Genomic DNA, 19794 nt, shown 5'->3' with positions numbered 1-19794 from the left:
CATAGCAACTAATGCCATAGCAACTATTGCCATAGTAACTTTTGCTATGCTAACTATTGTTATGCTAACTATTGTTATAGTAAGTAACTGTTGCCATGGAAGCGGTTACCATGTACGACGGACGGACGAACGCCAAAACGAAACCATAAGGCTTTCAGCCCTGGGTTACGAAACCCTAAAAATTATTAAAACTTGCGGTGTACTGTAAAATCCCAAAACTTTGACCTCCTCCCCCTCGGAAAATACGGATCTATAATTTAAAGGAAAAAAAATTTTTTCCAAAAATTAACATTTATGAGAACTACAACTACATCGAGTGTAAGCATGTTTGAAGAAAAAATTTTTTTAACCTTGATCACTTAACGTGTTATCCCCCATTACCATTTGGATATTCAAGATATCTTAGGAATGTCCAGAGGATGACCGGAAAGTTTAACATCCCTAGGATGTCTCAGGTATATCCGTAGATATCTTGAGGACATCCTAGAGATATACAAATTTCCGGATGCGGGTAGGACGTCCATAGGATATTATTAAAAGTCCGTTGCTGTTAGGGGGTAATATAAAATTCTTACATTAAATGTCTTTCAAATCACATAAGAATTATGTCAAGATAATGACTAGTAAGAATCAGATTACATAACATAAGGCTATTTAAAATATCAATAAATTTAAGCACCATTAAATTAAAATATTTTAAAATTTGTAATACTATTTTAGGGTGAATTATACGATTTTGTCTATGGTTCAAAAATTAGAAATTTTAAAGATTTTCATTTTACCTGGATAAGATTCTAGACGGTTAAAAAAATCCAGAAATTTTCATCCTCTAGGAAGAAAAGTGTTCATGAAATATGATCATAAGAAGTTATGCATACGGAAATGAATGCAAAGAGGTACTACAACTTAGCCGGGGTTTTTAAGCTTCATATTATCATTTTTTTAAAAACTTTTCTGTAATAATAAATTGTAATTTTTTAAAAAAAAAAGAAGTTAAAAAAATTATTAAGATGAAAATCTTTATTTGACGAAATATTATATTAAATTCTTCATTTTTACTTACCAAACAATTGAAGGCGTAAAAGACTCAAAAATTTCACTTACCTGAAACAAATAAACAAATAAAAACATTATTTCGAACTAGTTATCAAATAAAAAATAAAATTGGACATTAAATTTTTCTAATTACTAATTTTTATTCTTTATAAACATCAATGAATGATTTTTTAAATTATTTTTGTTTTAATTTTTAAATTATTTTTTCTAATTATTAATTTTCTTTTTATATAAATAGAAACCAATGTTTTTTCCCCCAGAACAGTTACAGAGATTTGTTGTACCTATTAAAATTCTGCATTCAATTATAATCAGTGTTACAATAACATGTGTTTACAGAAAATTACCAACTAGAAATGATTTGTATAACTGTTAAGCAAATATAATTTTCTCTATTATTGTCTGTATTTGCATTTCTCGACAATCAACAATTTTAATGTCAAGACATTAAACGCAACTGACATAAAATCGAAAACGTGACATTTATATATCATATATTTTCTATCAACAATAATCTTTAAATAATAGCAATTCTATATTACAAATTGTATACAATCTGATAGACATTGTGAAATTCTATTCGGAAAAGTTTATTAAATGGACTTATAACTTCAAAACATATATATTCGCTTGGTAAGCTTTATTATTTCAAGCATGAAAATTCGATAAGCACAATATTTTTGAAACTATATATATATACAATAACAATCCTACGCAAATAGGATTTCAATTTTTCTTTCTTTCCTTTTTTTTAAATAAAAAATTGAAAACAAAAAAGAAATGGAAAAATAAAATTAAAAAAAAAAATAAATTCATCATCATGAGAAAAGAAATCAATGAAGCGTAAAATAGAAAAGACGGAGAGAGAAAAAAATAAAATTGTACATCCATTGATATATGAGTAATTTGAAGTGTTGATGGATCATTGTCGCGATACTTGTTATTAAAAATTTATAGAGAGTGTTTTGTTATAAATTTTTAGCTATAGAAAAATGGTTACAAGATTGTCATAAAGAAAAATTGTGTATTTATTTTGAACACATAAATCTTCATTCGTCACGTAATATAAAGTTTTATCGTTATTTTCACTGGTATTCGGTTTTTTAAATATTAAAAACCGAAAACTAAAATTTTTTTTTAATGTTTTTATAAAAAAATAATATGTATTAATAAAGAAAAACTAAGTGCGCAAGTATTTTACTGAAAATAGATTAATAGTATTTAGGATGATTAATCACTTTTAAAATTCTGGATCCTATATTCCACATTCCGTATTCCACTTTCCAGATCCCATATTGCGGATTCCATTTTTCACATTCCGTATTCGGGATTCCACTTTCAGAATGTAATACGAAATTTTGAAACTGGAATCCGGAATTTTAAAAATAGAATTCGGAATACGGAATGTGGGATCCAGAAAAAGTTACGTAATTGACCCCCTGTTTACCAAAAAGTGTACTAGAAAAATTATTAAATGTAAAATAAATTTTTATTTGTTCTCGCGTATTTTTTTTGAACATACTATAGGACATATATTTTGTGGAGTAATGACCCCTAAATTTGAAATGTTGTAGTTCCCCTATTTATATGTGACAGTGACTTAAATTGCTGACGGTTTTAAACGAAACAGAAGATTATCGGCAAAGATTGTGAAGGAGAGTGAGTATACAACAGAGCCAGGAACACCTTGAGCTTTAATTTTTCTTCCTCGTTGGCATGTGCGTGTTAGAAGGGGTCACGGTTATGATTCGCAATCGCTTTCTATATTCCCTCGAACCCCAAGGCGCGCCAGCAGTATATATACGACGCTACCTACTAACTCCTACACGCTTCTTAATTACTCGCACACGCCAAGTCAGGCCACGACGTGGCACGAAATTATAGCTGGAGGACGTAGGTCGTAGTTGGACTTGCTAACACGAACTGACACAATAGGAAACAGTGTCTTGGCTTAGTTTGCGCCGTTTTCCGTGTTATGCACCAACGGTTTAGACTGCGTTTAATCAACTGAGCATCTCACCCAAATTGTGCGGCTGTTACCATTACTGTTGTTCCTTCTACTGGTACTGATGCCTATACCTAGTGGTAAACCTACCGCTTTTCCTGTTGCTGCTACTGCTGCCGCTGCTGCGAGTCTCGAGATGGATTAAACTTTCGAGATATATATATATATATATATATATATATATGTTCTATGCAAGTTGTTCTTCCGCGATATAATTGCTTGCACTGGGTGAGATGCACAATTATTCCGTTCTACAATATATTATAGAAAAAGAGATGAAAAACATTTTATTTCCGTTTGAATTAACCTCGAATTTTATCATAAATAACAAATTTTAATTAATTAACTTAATTATATAATATTCTCTCTATGTTATACAAATATTTCACCGCTGTCTCTAGAATGGGTCATTTCATGTCAACTGTAACCAACCCGTATTTTTACCAAGGTTAGGTAAGGTTGGTTACTCTTGACATGGAATGACCTATATAAATAATCTAACGCGGCATTTTGTCGCATAAAAATGACTTAAAAATAATAAATTTAAATAAATTTTGTAAATAAACGACACCAGGATGGGAATCCAGTCATAATGACTGTAAAATGTTATAAAGTATAAAAAATTTTTTTATAATACTCACGTTATTTTGTTTAAATAATCAAATTCACGTATTAGCAAACCAACTTGTCAAAGTCGTTAGATTAATAGTCGACCTGTAATAAATAAATTCGATTCTGATTTGTTCTTTCGTTCTGTTATGAAAACTCTCGCGAGGCACTGAGGATTATCGCCGGGTCACAAAAACGTTGAGGACATCACTATCTATCATTGAAATTAGAAGTCATCAAGGGGAGAATTTCCTGGTTGTATATATTTGTATGAGAGTCCCGAATATTCAAGAACACCAGGAAGGCGAAATTGATGTTTTTTTGACGATCTGTTAAACTATTATTGGCAGTCAATTTCCTATGGATTTCTCGCATCAATCAATTAAACATCGGATAGTGCAGGGATCTACGTTACCGACGACTGCGTATCGATTATCGGTTGCGGATATTATATTATTAAACATTACACGGAGAGAAGAGTGTAGTGAATGTAACTACGCGCTGAGTAACAGTCACTAAACAATTTCGTTTGTTTTTGAATGACAAAACAAATGTTAATGTTAACTAAAATGTTGTCAGATGTACTAAACGAATAGTGAATTTGACATTAATGAATAGTGTTCCTTACAAAGGCGAGGTAAAACATACTAAAAATCGGTTACTAAACGTGTGATAGTCAAATTGACTGAAACTCTTCTCTCCGTGTAATTGATCTCAATGACATCGAGAAGAGAGGCCGCTGTTCAGCGACGCTTTCGAGTTTGACTCGTCAGCCATTTTACTCTCATTCTCATTCTGGTGTCCTTAGTGCAAACTTGGTTTTGTGCCTTTTTGTGAAATTAAATTTGAAATGTGATAAATTTATAATTTTTAGGACGAGGCGTCATCGTCGTCGTCAAATAGCCGGTGAGTCCCCAGTTATATATTATGAATCGTTTTTCTTCTAAATTTATCTAATTATTATTTAAAATAATAATAATTATTAAAATCAACTTGAATCTTGTTAGTCGGCCTTCTTCCCCTTTCTTTTAAATCAAAATTGAAGTGATTATTAAGAAATAGTGTAACTGTTATAAATTTTGTTTAATTAATGGTGTTCTGCCTTATCCCCCTCTCCGCGGTCTATTATTGCTGTCAAGTAATAATGGAATTCCTGAGTTGGATGTAGTTTTTCCTAAGTAGAATTCTAATGGAATTAAAAATATAATAATAAATAATTTAAATTTAAAATAAATTCAATAATAAATTAAAATCTACATTATAATACCTATATTAGTATTTTGGTTCTGATTTTAACTTCAAACCCACAGACGAATTGACGTAGAACGACCCATATATCTACCTATATTAGTATTGAATTCAACATAACCTCAAAATTCAAGGTCCTATGTCTCCAAGATTGAAGGTCATGGTAAAAAAATCTTAAAATTCAAGGGCATAAGGAATTCAAGGTCAGTGATCAAACATAATCTCAAAATTCTAGGGCATAAGTTTCTAGGATTCAAGGCCTTAGTTGAAACATAACCTCAAAATTTAGATAAAATTTTATTAATTTTAATACTTGCAAGCCTTTAAAAAATTAATCATTAAAGTGTAAATATATAAAAAAAATTAAGTTATTACTATTTTTCGTAGGTTTGTTTAAACTTTTTATTTTTTTTTCTAAAAACTTATGGAAAATTTTTCTTACACATTAACATGTAGGAAAAAAATTAATATTCAGGGAACTGAACATTTTATTTTCTAATGTATAAAAAATTGTCTGATTAGAGGACACTATTAAAAATGAGTTGAAATTTTTTCAACTTTTTTCGTACACTAATTTTTTTTTCAATATAAAAAAATAATTAAAACTTTACATCTCTGACAAAAAAAAAATTTCATCTACTTGGAAGAATGATGACAGAAAATCGATGTTAGTATTTCAAGTTAAGACTCATCCCACCAGAACTGTATTCCCTGATGAGACGCTAACCAATGTAGTCTGACTTAACGTTGACATTACTACTGAAGCTATATTCCGTACAATATTAAGACGTTTTCTTTCAATTTATCAAATTCACGGACAGAATAAATAATTAAATAAATAACGAAAGTAGATTTTATAAATATGATTTAAATATAATTATAATTATAGTAAAATACTAAAATAAAATTAAATGAAATTTTATGATTTTTACTATTACATATGGATGGTAAAATTAACATTTCAATCAACAAAACCAATAGAAATGGACTTATTTTAAAAAATTTTAATTTGTATGTCACGTCACCGTGACTTATTTAAAAATAAATAAAATTAAAATTAAATAAAAATAAAATTAAATTAAAAAATTCTTTTTCTTAACATAACATATATTTGGAATTTGGAAAATTCAACTAAAAATAAAGTTTAATGAAATTTTCACCACATAGTGAAAAATGTAATAAAGAAATTATTATTTGATTATTGTTCTTATTTGAAGTTACTAACAATAAAAGGTTTATTTTTTAGAGTGAAATTTGAGTGGACATGAAAGGCTGAGGTGAATGAAGAAAGAAATGTACAAAATAATGTCCCACGTTGAGAAACAAAAGGATTCCAGAATAAGGGAAGAACGGGAAATCCGGGTAAAGTCAACTATTCACCTGTTGGCTTTGTGGAGTGCGAAACTTAGTGAGGGAGTTCTCAGGATGCATGAAAGCCAACTCGTTAACTCCACTCGACGTCCCGTACTCGTTGGGGATCATAAGGATGACAGGAGCAAATAGTAAAAGCCCATAATTTTTAATCAGAGTTCACGACACAAATGCAAGGATTACGTTTTGTTGTCAGTTTGCGACAAGACAATTATTAATTCATTTTTTTTCAAAATTCTACTTATATTTATTAATTACAATAATTTCGAATTTTAATTAAATTTTTTTTAAATATTGTGTGTTGATATTATTTCGACTTTAGGGTCTAATAAAGTAATTATTATTAATAATTATTAGTAATTAAATACATAATTAATTAATTTATTATTAATTTATTATTTATTTATTATTAATTTAAGATAATTTTTTCTGAATTTGAAGTTCTACCACATTTAATTATACTGGCAGGCCTTGAATCAACTTTAAGGTACAAATAAAATCGTTTTAGTCAATTTACATTTTAAAAAAAGTCGATTTTTTTTATTTTATATAATTTTAATTATTAAATAAATATTTTACTTGAAATAACTAATGTTATTAGATATTAAATTCATTTTGTTAATTCCTTCATAAGAATAATTCCGTAGGAATATTATCAAGAAATTTTATTTCGATTATTTCAAAATCTAAGACAAAATTAATTAAAATTAAAAATTTTGTCATAATTTTCAGTTTTAATAGTCAAAAGATTTTTGAACAATAATTAAGTTTTACAGATTTTTAAATTAAATTTTTTTTTTTGAAATAATTGAATTGCAAAAAATTTTAAATAAATTTTCTGCAAATTTAAACTGATGTATTCTTTTTTATTTCTGACAAAAATTTAATTTTAGAGATTTTATTTGAAACATTTTTGAAAAATTGAATTTTTACATAAAAATTAAAATTAATAAAAATAATTGAATTGTGTTAGAATTACAGTTGGGATTTTTAGAAATAATTGAATTTTAACTGATTTTTTTAAATTTCAGACAGTAATTAAATTTTACAAAATTAAAAATAATTTATTAAATAATTTTAGATAAAATTGTTTAAAAGTAATAGAATTTTTAAAGACTTACAATTCAAATTTTAAAAAATAATTGAACTTCAAATGATTATTTAATAAAATTTTCGGTTATTTCTGTTGATGAAGAATTTATTAGAAATTGCAGACAAAAATTAAATTTAAAAAGATTTTTAATTGACCAATGCTTACAGATATAATTGACTTTTCGAATAATATATTATAAAAATAATTAAAAGTAATTGAATTTCAAAAGAGTTATAGTTAAAATTATTAAATTTCAGAAAGTTTTAGATGAAGAATTTTAGAAATAATTAAATTATAATTTTTGCAAATAATTGCATCTTAACTGATTTTGAATTAAAATTTTTTGGTTATTTTATTTTCTGATTAAAAAAAAAAATTTAATTAGCTACCTATTGAATTTTATAAAATCTTTAATTGAAAAATTGCTAAAATAGTTGAATTCGTGAAGAATTTCATTAAAATGATTTAAAATTGTTATTACTATTATTATTATTGTTATTATCATTATTATTATTATTATTATTATTATTATTATTATTATTATTATTATTATTATTATATACTTAAATACGTTAAGAAAATTAACGCTTTCTTAACGTTTTATTATTAAGCATTTTATATAAGCGCGCTTTTTTCGACCTATAAGAGTGTTGTCGTAGCGCAAGCGCAGTTACGTTTAGGTAGAGTCATTGGCAACTCTGCCCACACAACGACTTTTGTTGAAATATAATGGATTGTCCCATAAATAAAAAAAGCTTGTAATTTATGTATTATCGTATTTATAATATGATTCCAAATAATTATTTTAAAAGATGAATTTTTTTTCGGTATTACGAAACTGCTTTACTATTACCGAAAAAGCAATAACAGAAATTTCCGCAGTTTTGCGTTTATGAGAAAAATAAGCAAACAATGAACAAAGTCATTTTTCTGTCGATTGAAAAAAAAATTGTAGTTTTTAATGGGTTAATATGTCCAGTTGTCAAATGACCATACTACGATAGATGCTACCATAGATAAATGGCAATACATTCTCTGTGTATGTGTGTGAGAGAGGAGCCATTACGCCACTCTATTCACGTACTGTCGCTGCAAAAGCAATTCGGATATGAATACGAATGGATACTGGACGCGAACGCGAATAATGAATGCATGCATAGGGTTCGTGCTTCCGAGTGATCGCTTTCATCCAGAAGGCCATTTTAGAGAACAAATTTTAATGGCAATTTCATCGAGATATAGTCATTTCAAAAAAAATCAACTTCTTCTTTCTTACAATGTACACAAAATTTTGATCCACAGTTAAAAATACACTTGCAGTTTTAATAAATATTATGTAAAGAATTTACTCCTTTCAACGCAAACAACTTTAATAAAAATGAATTTTTAATTTTTGTTTGCGTTAAAAATCATTTTTAAGTTTTTGAGGTTATGTTAGGGCCTTTATCATCCTTAACTACGATTGACGAATACTTTTTTATGTTTATTTTTTAATGAAACATTATTTAAATAAAATGCATTTAAAAATATAAATTTTGTGAGAAAAATATATTTTAGAAATTTTTTTTTAAAAACGTGGATTTTATTAGAAAATAACTCTAAAAACAACGACACTGTGTATTTGTTAATTAATGTATGTTTAAATAATGTTTCATTAAAAAAGGAACATAAAAAAGTATTTTTCAACAATCGTAATTATAAAAATAATGTTTATAGTAGATGAAATTTCATTAATCTCGTTCTAAGAAACTTCGAGATAAAAATTGTTTACAGCATAACAAAAAACTGCTGCCAAGTTGAAGTATGAATTTTGTGTGTTCATTTTATGAACAATTTGCTTCCTTATGGAGATAATTAAATAAAAAAAATTATTGAAAATTAAATTATTTAATTGACAATAATTGTAAACAAAATTTTAAACCTTTTTTGACGAACACATTAAGTTATCAAAATCGTAGTTCATATGACAATGACGTTTTCAACAATTTTGTTTTTTAACAAATAATATATATTATTATATATATATTATATATAATATATATATACTAGGGGGGCACCACCGCCCTGCGCGCCAACCCCCTGTTTTTTATTGTTTTTGTAGATGTTTGAGTTAATGTTTAGCCAATTTCTGGAATTTAAAACTATTATTAATATTTTATTATTTAATTGTTTAAATGTTATTTACGATTTTTATTAACAATAATTTTTATTATTTTCAATTTAAAAACAAAATTTATCTAATTTGTTAAATTTTCCAGCTAAAATTTGACATACATTTAAGGTTATTTTCGTTTTTTGGTCATTTTCCTTCAAAGTTTAACAGAAATTTTGAGGTTAAGTTTGTTTCTTTGTCTTTTTGCCCTAAATTTTGGCCTATATTTTGAGGTTATGTTTGTTTTTGGTTGTTTCCCGCCAAAATAACTTAACCTTAAAATTTAACATAATATCAAAATTTAGGTCACTTTTGGCGGGAAATACGGAGAGAGGGGTGGACTTTCGGCTCTATTTGGTTTTGAAACGAACATAACCTCAAAATTTATGTCATTTTTGGCGGGAGAGGGAAGGAGAGAAAGAGAAGGGAGGGGGGAGGACTTGCGGCTCTATTCAGAATCTTGAAACGAACATAACCTCAAAATTTATGTCATTTTTGGCGGGAGAGGGAAGAAGAGAGAGAGAGAGAAGGGAGGGGGGAGGACTTGCGGCTCTATTCAGAGTCTTGAAACGAACATAACCTTAAAATTTAGGTCATTTTTTGCGAGGGAGGGTAGAGGGGGGAACTTGCGGCTATATTCATATGGGTCATTTCATATTTATTTTAATTTAAAATTGACTATAACTTGAAATTGATTGAAAATGTAAAAAAAGAAATTTTCTTTATTTATGAAGCATAAAATTTTCATAATGTGAATAAGTGAAAGGTTTCAGTAATCCATATAATCTAGAAATGATATATTATTAGAGTTTAAATTAAGAATTAAAAATAACTCTTAAAAATATCTTTTTTAAAAAATAAATTTAGAATTTTTTAATTTTCAATAACTTGTTAATTTCAAGCTGTATAAGGTTTGAAAATAGGTCGATCGATAAGTTTTTAAAGCGTCTATAAAATAGATGCTAAAAATTAAATTTTAAATGAAAATTTAATAACAAAACAAGATTAAAAGTCATGGTTTTAAATATTTTTTAATTTTGAAACATCAATAACTTCTTAATATTTCAATGGTTTACAAAATTTAAATAAAAATAAAGTTTTTATCTTTTATACAAACCATTATTTAACAAAAACGCATAACTTTTAAGAAAAAATCTAAAAATGTTAAATATTTATTATTTGACAACAAATTTTAACTTAAAATATTTTTTTCAAATTATGCAATGAAATCTTTCAAAATTTGGTGTAATAAATTTCAAATATACTTTTAACTTCTGTAAAAAATCATTTTTTAGTTTTAGGTTATGTTAAGGTGTTAAGTACACTTAAAGTTTGTATCCAATATATATAAGATTAAAAACTGTTAACTTTTAGACTGATTTCAGATAATCAAAAATTTTTTTTACTTGGGTCAGTTCACATGAACAAATTTTCCAAAATCTACATCATAACTTTAGTATATTTCCATATTTCCGAACCTGTGTATTTTCTACTTTGCATTTGCTCAAATTTGCATTTTCCTGAAACTTGCATATCCCCCCGATTTGTATTATTCCAAATTTGCATTTACGCTACTTTTCATTCCATTATCGTTGCTGCTCTTGCGAAATTTTAATTTCAGACATATATATAAAAAAGAACAAATCAAATACATAAGTAAAACAACTAAAATGAAAACATTAAAATCTGAAGTATAGAACACGACAAATGGAAAGAAAAACAGTTGAATAAATTGTCCATTTAACTAAAAGGATTGGTATCCATTCGAATATTACCAATATATTTTACTTTCATATAAAAACTGAATAACCTACACAAAAGTATTTTTCTTTGCAAAGTTTTTTTTTTGCCAAATATATAAACTTTTGAAAAAGGAGATGTAATTTTTCCCCAAAATTCAATGCCATCGTTCCTCTACGAATATTCTCTGTAAAATTTTTCAAACAATTTTTAGTGTGAAAAACTCGAGAAAGTCGTGTTTCACGAAAAGTGTCTAAAAAGGAGAAAGGAAATAATTCTTGAATCACGTGCAATGTGTTTCTGGCCTAATGCCTCTAAATTTTGAGAGGACATAATTTCGAATGGTAGAAAGGAAACGAGCAAAAGAGAGAGGGAGAAGCAAAAGAAAGTTGATCATTCTGATCGCCACAAGCAAAAGGTATATATATATGAGAGTAGAGAGAAGGAAAAGGAAAGAAAGAGGAAAACTTTTCTTCCCGGCAAGAACAGCACGATAAATCTATCGAAGGGACAATCCTATGGCTCCTGGGAGAAAAAAGATCTCGCTATCTCACATCTATTGTGAGAATTCGAATAGCGTTGGATATCTGTAGCCTCGGCATTGTGAGCTTAGTCCTTAATTCCATTCTGCTAACGGCGAAAGGTACGCGAAAAGTGGCCTCAATCGATTTCTATGCCAAGAGAGTTTCACATATAATCTCTCGCTTAGTTACTAACCATTTCGACAAAAATTTTTATTTTTATTATTATTTTTTCATCACCATATAGAGAGAAAAAAACTTCCGGATTTTACTTTTCACACATTTCAAATTCTACATTACGCATTACATCCCGTGTAGAAATTGATCTAGTTAAATTCTATTTGCTATCTGGCCCTGATAAGGCTTGCCTCATTATAGCCTGATCGGGGAATTACCGGGACCTGATAGGGCCCCAGACTGCAAAAATCATTTTTAAAAAAAGTAATAAATGAAGTCTTTGGTATTTCTTTTTTTAATGACCACATTCAAGTAATAAAAATAAATGTCAGATTGTCAGTGAATGTCTTTCATGAATGTTTAAAATAAAGAAGTGTTACAATAAAATGGCAAAGGAAAAAAGTACAAAAAGAGTGAGGAGATATCGATTTATAAAAGGACTTAAAAATTTAATGCAAAACACTACACTCTAAATCTGAATCAGTGAAAATTTCTATTAATTCAAATCAGTGGCTCAGTTTTCTTTAATTCACCAGTGGAATTTCACTGGGAATCAGTAAAAACCACTGATTCTCAGTGAAATTCCACTGATGAATTAAAGAAAACTGAGCCACTGATTTGAATTCAGTGAAATTTTCACTGATTCAGATTTAGAGTGTAAAGAAAGTAAGTAAATATTTTTAATTAAGATTTTCTAACAATTAATTTTAGAAACTTCTACAATTTTTCTTAATCTAAATATCATGTTGCAAAGTTAAATTACACCAAAATTATCTATGCGGCCCATTTCTATGACTGCAAAAAATTATTTATTTTTTAAAACATGTTTCTTGAAATTATTTCTCTTTAGGTTAATGATACCTTTTGAAATTTTGCAAAAAGTTATTTTTAAATGAAACAAAATTATTTAATTTTTAAATAAAATATTTCAAAAAGCTTTAAATTTGCATTATATTCCTGAAATTAATATTGCTTAAGTATTTAACATTTTTTAAATTACAAATTGTTGAAACTTTTTAATTTTCTTATCATTAAAAAAATAATTCTAATAAGTAATTATATAAACATATAAAATTTTATTTTATTAAAATTTCGAATTTTTTTAATTATTCCAAATGTACTGATGGAATAATTCAACTTGAGCAAAGACAGCGTTCTAGGTCTCTTCGCAATTGCGTTTAACAATGCAAAAGATTGGGAAGGAGGACGCAAGATGAGGATGAAGTTAGATTTTTAAAGTTCATTTTTGTTGTGTTACTTTTTTTCGTTTATATATTGTATCCTCTATAATCTCCTTTTGTTTGACAAAATAAAAATTTACTAACTAAAATGAAAGGGTTAACAATTTCGTTCATTTCAGTATTTTATTTCGATTTTCAATAATTAATAGTGAAAATTATTTATATAAACAAAATTATTACAAAAGTTAATTGTATTAATTATAAATTATAAATAATAATTACTATTTTAATATTTTTATTATAATATTTTTATTCATAAACCAGATATATAATAAAAGAACCGATTTAAAATTTTACCAATTAGAAATTAAAGTAAACAAACATTTCTTTATATAAAATTTATATTTTTCAGTCTAAGGAATCACTAAAATTTCAATTATTAATTATAATTTGTGATTTAATTATCTTTATATGATTAAAATGTTAATGTTGAGCAGGAAGAAACAATGTAGTTTTTTCAATACTGTCAAGCCAACTTATTTTTTTGTAATTTAAACAAAATGTTTTACTTACTATCAATACATCATAATTTACATAATTTTTGTTCACTTAGTTTGTAAAATCTCAAATATTTTTAGCACGAACGGCACTTTATTAATTGCTGAGCTAGAAAATACGTGCAAACGTGTCTTTTTTTAATGATGTTAATGACAGGAAAGAGGTTATTAACTGAATTAATTAAACAAAATAATGACATCTGTGGCCCCTTTGATAACCCTATTTGGCCCTTAATTTCAAAATGTATTGCCAGGCCCAGTTCAGGTAAGGTGTTTCATTTGATCATTTCCCTAACTAGGACCATATTTCGCCTAATCTGGATCTGATCTGCACCATGTTTCAATTTCTACACGGGATTTTTCAGATGAATATGGAATGCGAAATCTGGAATGTTGAGACTTTGAGAGTGAAATCTTTACTTCAAAAAATTTTTATTTGACTAATTGTTAGTTATTTGATAGAATTCTTAAAACGCATAATTTTTATTATCTTAAAATTATAAATGTCCGAATGTTCCATCTGGTAAATTTTTATAAAAAATATATAAATTCTCATTTGGGAAATAATTTAAAATCTCAGGATTCAAATCGTGTCAATAATAATTATTAATTTCGACAAGCCAGTGAAATTTATAATTAGAAGAAACAAACTATATTACATTTACAGAGTAAATCGATTTCATCTTTCTCTAACAATTGCAAAACATCTTAATGCAACCTAATGGTTTGAAGATTACTTTCACATTACAGTAAATCACACTCAGACTTTGATAGGATTCAAACTTCCTCGTTAATAACCGCAAGAGTCGAGTTTACAAGTCAGGTACTTGACTGGTCGAAATTTAAGTGTTTTAATACCACCAAATTGATTTAATTGATATTAGGTCACATATAAGGAATGCATAGACTTATGTCTTCAATCATAAATGAAATTATAGGCAAAAAAATTTAATTATCCAATTTAAAAATATACGAAATAATTTAATGGAAATTAGTAAGAAAAAAACTTTTTTCCATCTCATTGTACCAATCCCAAAGAAACTTATTACCAGAACCATAGCAAATTACAGAAAAATTTCTGATTTGCTTCTCCTTCTCTGGTTGAAAGAATTTCCCTCGCTTAAAATTTTTACCACCTCTTTAATAAATTTTTATCCCTTCCTTAAATAATTTTTCTCCCACATGTAAAATTTTTCTTCATAACACTGAAATAGAAAACGGAACTTTTAATTCATGAAAATGTAAAAAAATGGCACATTTCCAATCAATAGCTGAAAGTTTCTAGAATCCACCAATGCAATTACAGAGTTACATTGTCGCACTGTATTCTTCCAATCAGAATACAGAGTTACTTTGTTGCACAGTTTGTACGGAAACAAACGAAGGTGTATGACGCTAACCGAGTCGACTCGTTACTAGGTAACTGGACGTACACCGCCATTACATGTATAACCTCTGAAAACGTAGAAGCCAAAATTTGTAAGTATAATTCAAATGTTTAATTGTCTAAATTTTAACTGAATTGAAGTATTTAGTTTTATTTTTTTATATTTAGAGCAACAAATTGACAATTTATACGAATTTTAATTTATTGAATTTCTAATTTCTATAACATTTTCGAAACAAAATATATTCGATTAGCAGTCAAGAAACAGTGGAAACCACTGACCTTATGGTTTCACTGGTCAATGTTAAAAACTATGCTGAATCTAAATGAAAATATTAATATGAACTTGTACGTGAAATTAAAATTATTCATGAAACTGAAAAGCGTTAGATATCAATCTAAAAAGGCTGAAGTTTTTACACCTGAAAACGTACAAAAGTTTTGTAATGAGGCTTCAGATGACCAATTTTTAGTCCAAACTTGTATCGGACATGTACTATTTTTTGATTTCAAATAAAAATTAAAAAAAGCTACCGCCCTATTCGTTTCAAGTCACAGGCATTTATAACATTACATTTTATGACGTTGTATTTGTATTGTTTCTTTTTTTGTAAGATTCACCAATCAACTCAAGAAGATGACATCACAGAAATTTCAAAAAATTCATTATTTCCTGATTGACAAATTCAAATCAATGATGACAACAATCGAAAACAACACCTGATTTTCTACACCGATGGTTTCTGAAATTATAAAGAATTCAACAAGAAAAACAGTTGAAATAGTATTCTTGTCTTCATAAACTCCACACCTTATGAATCTACGAAGCTTAAAGTAATAAACTAACTTCTCTTATATTCAGGTAAAGTGTCTAATGCGTTTTTCAAGTAGGGGTCTGGACTTCGGTCGTCCAGGTAGCTGCTTTTTTGGTTAGTCCTTATGAATCTGTTGAACGAGAAACGTCTACTGATCTGTTATTAAATATTTGTCACTTTAATAAATTTGTATTAAACTTATTTCAAACGTGTTTAATTCATTTATAAATCCACAACCTCAACAAAAACTTTTGATGACGTCGAGCAAAACTGACCTTTATCGTTGCAGGATTCTCGTGAATAAAGGATGACCGAGATATTTGGCGAGATTATAGCAAATAATTTGAGGTTAACTATTGGTGTATAGAACTTGGTACACATTAGGAAAACTCAATCCAAATATTTAATTGTATAACCCCATTTTACATTAAAAAGACTTCGTAGAGCAACCATCATTTGAGGTTACGTCATTGTTATTGTTGTTCAGCAGTCAACCAGCAGAAGGGATGAACAACATAGAAATCAACATTGTCCAATCAAAAATTACCCTGCAAGAACATCGGATAGAAATCTTTTGCAAATTATTAACAGAAACAGTAATTTTGATTGATAGAAAATTTGAATTTGAATGAGTCAACGGCCACTTCCAATAATGGAATTTCCTCAGCCAATCAACATCGAGCGCTTTCATCGGCAAGTATTCCCATTGCCTGCTGCGAGTTTCTACTCTTTTTATGGTGAGGGTTCTTTTTCAATATTTGGTGTTAAGTCAGACACTCTTGTACATCTCGTTATCGAAGCCTTTTCCTTTTGGAAAGAAATTTTTAGAGAATTTATTTTATAGAGATTTAAAATTAAAAGATTTAATTTTTTATAAACCTCACAATTTATAAGCGTTTAGGTATACGCACTTTTAGATCAAATTAAAGTACTCCTGCATTTTTAAATAAGGCCCCCTTGTTCTCTATGGCTAATTTCACTCTTTTTCTCCCAAATCACAACGAAATTCCCTTTAAATTTACAAAATCATATCAATTTTTTTTAAAAATCCATAAAAATGAGCCTCATAATGAGGTTCAATTGCAATTTAAAAAAAGTCCCTACAAAATGAATTATGAAATGATTTTTGAAAATTCAAATTTGAAAAATATTACTCGTACGTGTGGAGATTACTTTTCGGTAAATGTCGGATCCAAGTAGACTAGTGTGAAATTCTGAGGAAGAAGAAGATGAAGAAGAGTGAAGAAACCAATCATACCTTTGCTGCTGGTCGATAGCAATATGAGCAGATGTGATAGGATGGTTTGTCACGAAACCAATATTGCAGTCTTTGGTACTGATACTTACGATTAACCGAAGCCGACATAAGAGCAAAAGTTAAAATGACCGTCACGTACCTGAAACAAAAAGAAAGAAAAACAAAATAAAATCAATATTGGTGAAAAGATAGTGCGCGAGAAGGGATTGTGTGAGGCAATGATCGTTCAGAAGTGAAGAAAAATGGTGAGGATAACGGTTTGAAAAGCGGAACAAAAGTCTCCTGTAACGCGAGTAACGCTTTCCACGCGAATACGATGGAAGAGAGAGAAAGAGTTTTTCTATTTATCGAAAAGGAGGACGCTTTATTTCGGTTATAAATCAATTGTCCATGTATGCGATGCATCGAAATGGGTTGGTATGCATTCGGTATGCATAAAACGGTTCTGGCCATCCCCTGTTCCCCACACTCGTCTCTCATCCCTACAGCCCCCCATCACCACCCGATCACGCCGCTTGCAGTCAACCCCATTCCAGTTTGCCATCCTTGTTATATGTACCAAGTTTCGTGCTGCCGCACCGTACGGCACTCTCCTACGTTTCTCTTGCTTGTGGTTGCTGCACTGGTGTTGTTGTACCGCGTACGTGCAGGTACGCGTCTTGTTCATGCATTGTACACTCAAGACTTTAACACACACACACGTTTATGTATACACTTCTACGTGCACTTGAAAAACTGGATTCAATTAAGATGCTCTTAATACATAAATCACATTTCAATTCTGATAACTCCTTAAATCATAATAAAATTGATTTTATATCTCATGATCCACTTTTCAAAATTAGATTTTATTAATATTTATTAAAAACTGAATCTACACTGAATTACTGTCACGTCACGGTAACATAAAATAAATAATATTTTGCATATTTAACAATTAAGTTATTTATGAATAAAATAATGTTATTTCAAATAATGAAATATGTTTTTAATAAATAGACATTGACACCACCACCAGTCAGTTACCAAGCAGTAGTCACATATTCGGTATTGAATAGCAATCAGTCAGTAATAGTTAAAACATAAAAGAGTGAAGAAGTCAATTTATTGTGTTATATAATAATTAAAAATAAAACATACGAATTAATAAATTTTCCTTGCTATAAAATTATAAAATTATTATTATTATAAAATTATAATTTTGTAATAATTAATTAAATAACAATTGTTTAATACAATTTATAATTAAAAATTATTATTCAAATAATATTGTAAAAATTGTTAAAATTAAAATCCTCTCTTTTATTTGATATATCCTTTTTGTAAATTCGAGTCCCCGAAAATGGGCCTGACTCATAATCATATTATCTTTATCTAAAGAAGTGAAGTTGGAATCAGTCCCTTTAAAAACCAAGAGAAATTCCATTAGACTTCAGTATAAAATTTTCATTTCTGAAAACAGTACCAAAAAAATAATCACTAAAAACAAGTTCAAGTTTGAAAAAATTATTTTTAAAAAAACAATAGGGGAGGATGGGGCATAAATCGTTTTCGAATCTAGCGACCAAACCTGAATTTGTATCTGCAAACGAGTAGTACTTTTGGAAAGCCTGGTTATTTGGCTATAATTTTGCTATACATTATTTTGCTGTAGACTGCAATCCCTGAGATATGAATGAAAAAGTAAAAAAAAATTTTTAACCATCCTTGCCCCAGTACCGGGGAAAGAATAGTTAAAAGAATCCGAATGCTAAAAATGTCATAGAACATCAGTAAATTTTCGTTTTCTTTATTTTATTGGATTTAGAGTATTCAATATTGATATATCATGAGCCAAAAGTTTTGAACGTTCAAATGAACTAAATTTTTTTTGCAACTTCTTTAAGTACGAATTTTATTACAAAATATTGGTTTAAATATCTAAAAAGAAGTTATTATTTTAATAATTTGTTTAATTTACTGTTTTATTTTAAATTGCCATTATAATTTTTAATAATTTATAGATTGAAAAAAATATTTCGTTCATTTAAACGTTCAGAACTTTTGGCTCATGATACATCAAGTATTACTAATATGTTTTAAACTTTTTCTAAATATAAATTATTGCATTACCCCATAAGCCCATATTTCAGTTTTTTCTAAATTTTAAGGAACGACGTAAATTAATTTAAAAATAAATACGATATTCGTGTTCAGCAGAAAATTCCACTCCGGAAAACACTTACGTAAATAAATATTCGGAAGCACTAATATAGAAAACAATATGATGAACACTATGTTGACATTTTAGCAAAACAGACTTTTTACAAAAATAAACTCCTGACTTCGCAAATGGTGTTAGATTGGCTTCCAATTTTTACTATCATCTATTGGTGTTATGACGCAAATATACCATGAATGACACGATTTTTGAGCAAGCCGTCTAAGCATAACTGCAACTAAATATCCTTGCCCCATTCTCCCCTACTACAAAAATTTTCATTTCTAAGATTTCCAAATTTACAATACGAAGTTTATTTTCAAAGAAGTTAAAAAGTATTTCAATCCAAATACAAATATTAAAAGAATATAAACAACGAAAGGTGTGGATAACTATTTTAATTCTTTGTATCAATACTTTCAAA

The 19794-nt window shown here is 28.0% G+C and overlaps 1 protein-coding gene and 2 long non-coding RNA genes across 3 annotated transcripts in view; 1 reads left to right on the top strand and 2 right to left on the bottom strand.

Annotated features, from left to right (window-relative positions):
* Window positions 1-19794, bottom strand: part of LOC127285259 (E3 ubiquitin-protein ligase MIB1) — a 490224-nt gene that overhangs the window by 287410 nt on the left and 183020 nt on the right. The window lies entirely within an intron of this gene.
* LOC127285274 (uncharacterized) overlaps window positions 1-19794 on the bottom strand; it is a 209816-nt gene that overhangs the window by 187122 nt on the left and 2900 nt on the right. The window lies entirely within an intron of this gene.
* Window positions 4478-6446, top strand: LOC127285273 (uncharacterized). The gene is made up of 3 exons (XR_007843581.1): window positions 4478-4576; window positions 4981-5121; window positions 6165-6446. It is a non-coding gene; the product is annotated as an uncharacterized LOC127285273 (long non-coding RNA).

The sequence above is a fragment of the Leptopilina boulardi genome, unplaced genomic scaffold (genome assembly GCF_019393585.1).
Source record: "Leptopilina boulardi isolate dan_hultmark-lab unplaced genomic scaffold, ZJU_Lbou_2.1 LbouV2_330, whole genome shotgun sequence".
NCBI lineage: Eukaryota > Metazoa > Arthropoda > Insecta > Hymenoptera > Figitidae > Leptopilina > Leptopilina boulardi.
Note: the sequence above shows the minus strand (reverse complement) of the source record. Positions and strands in the feature narration are given on the sequence as shown.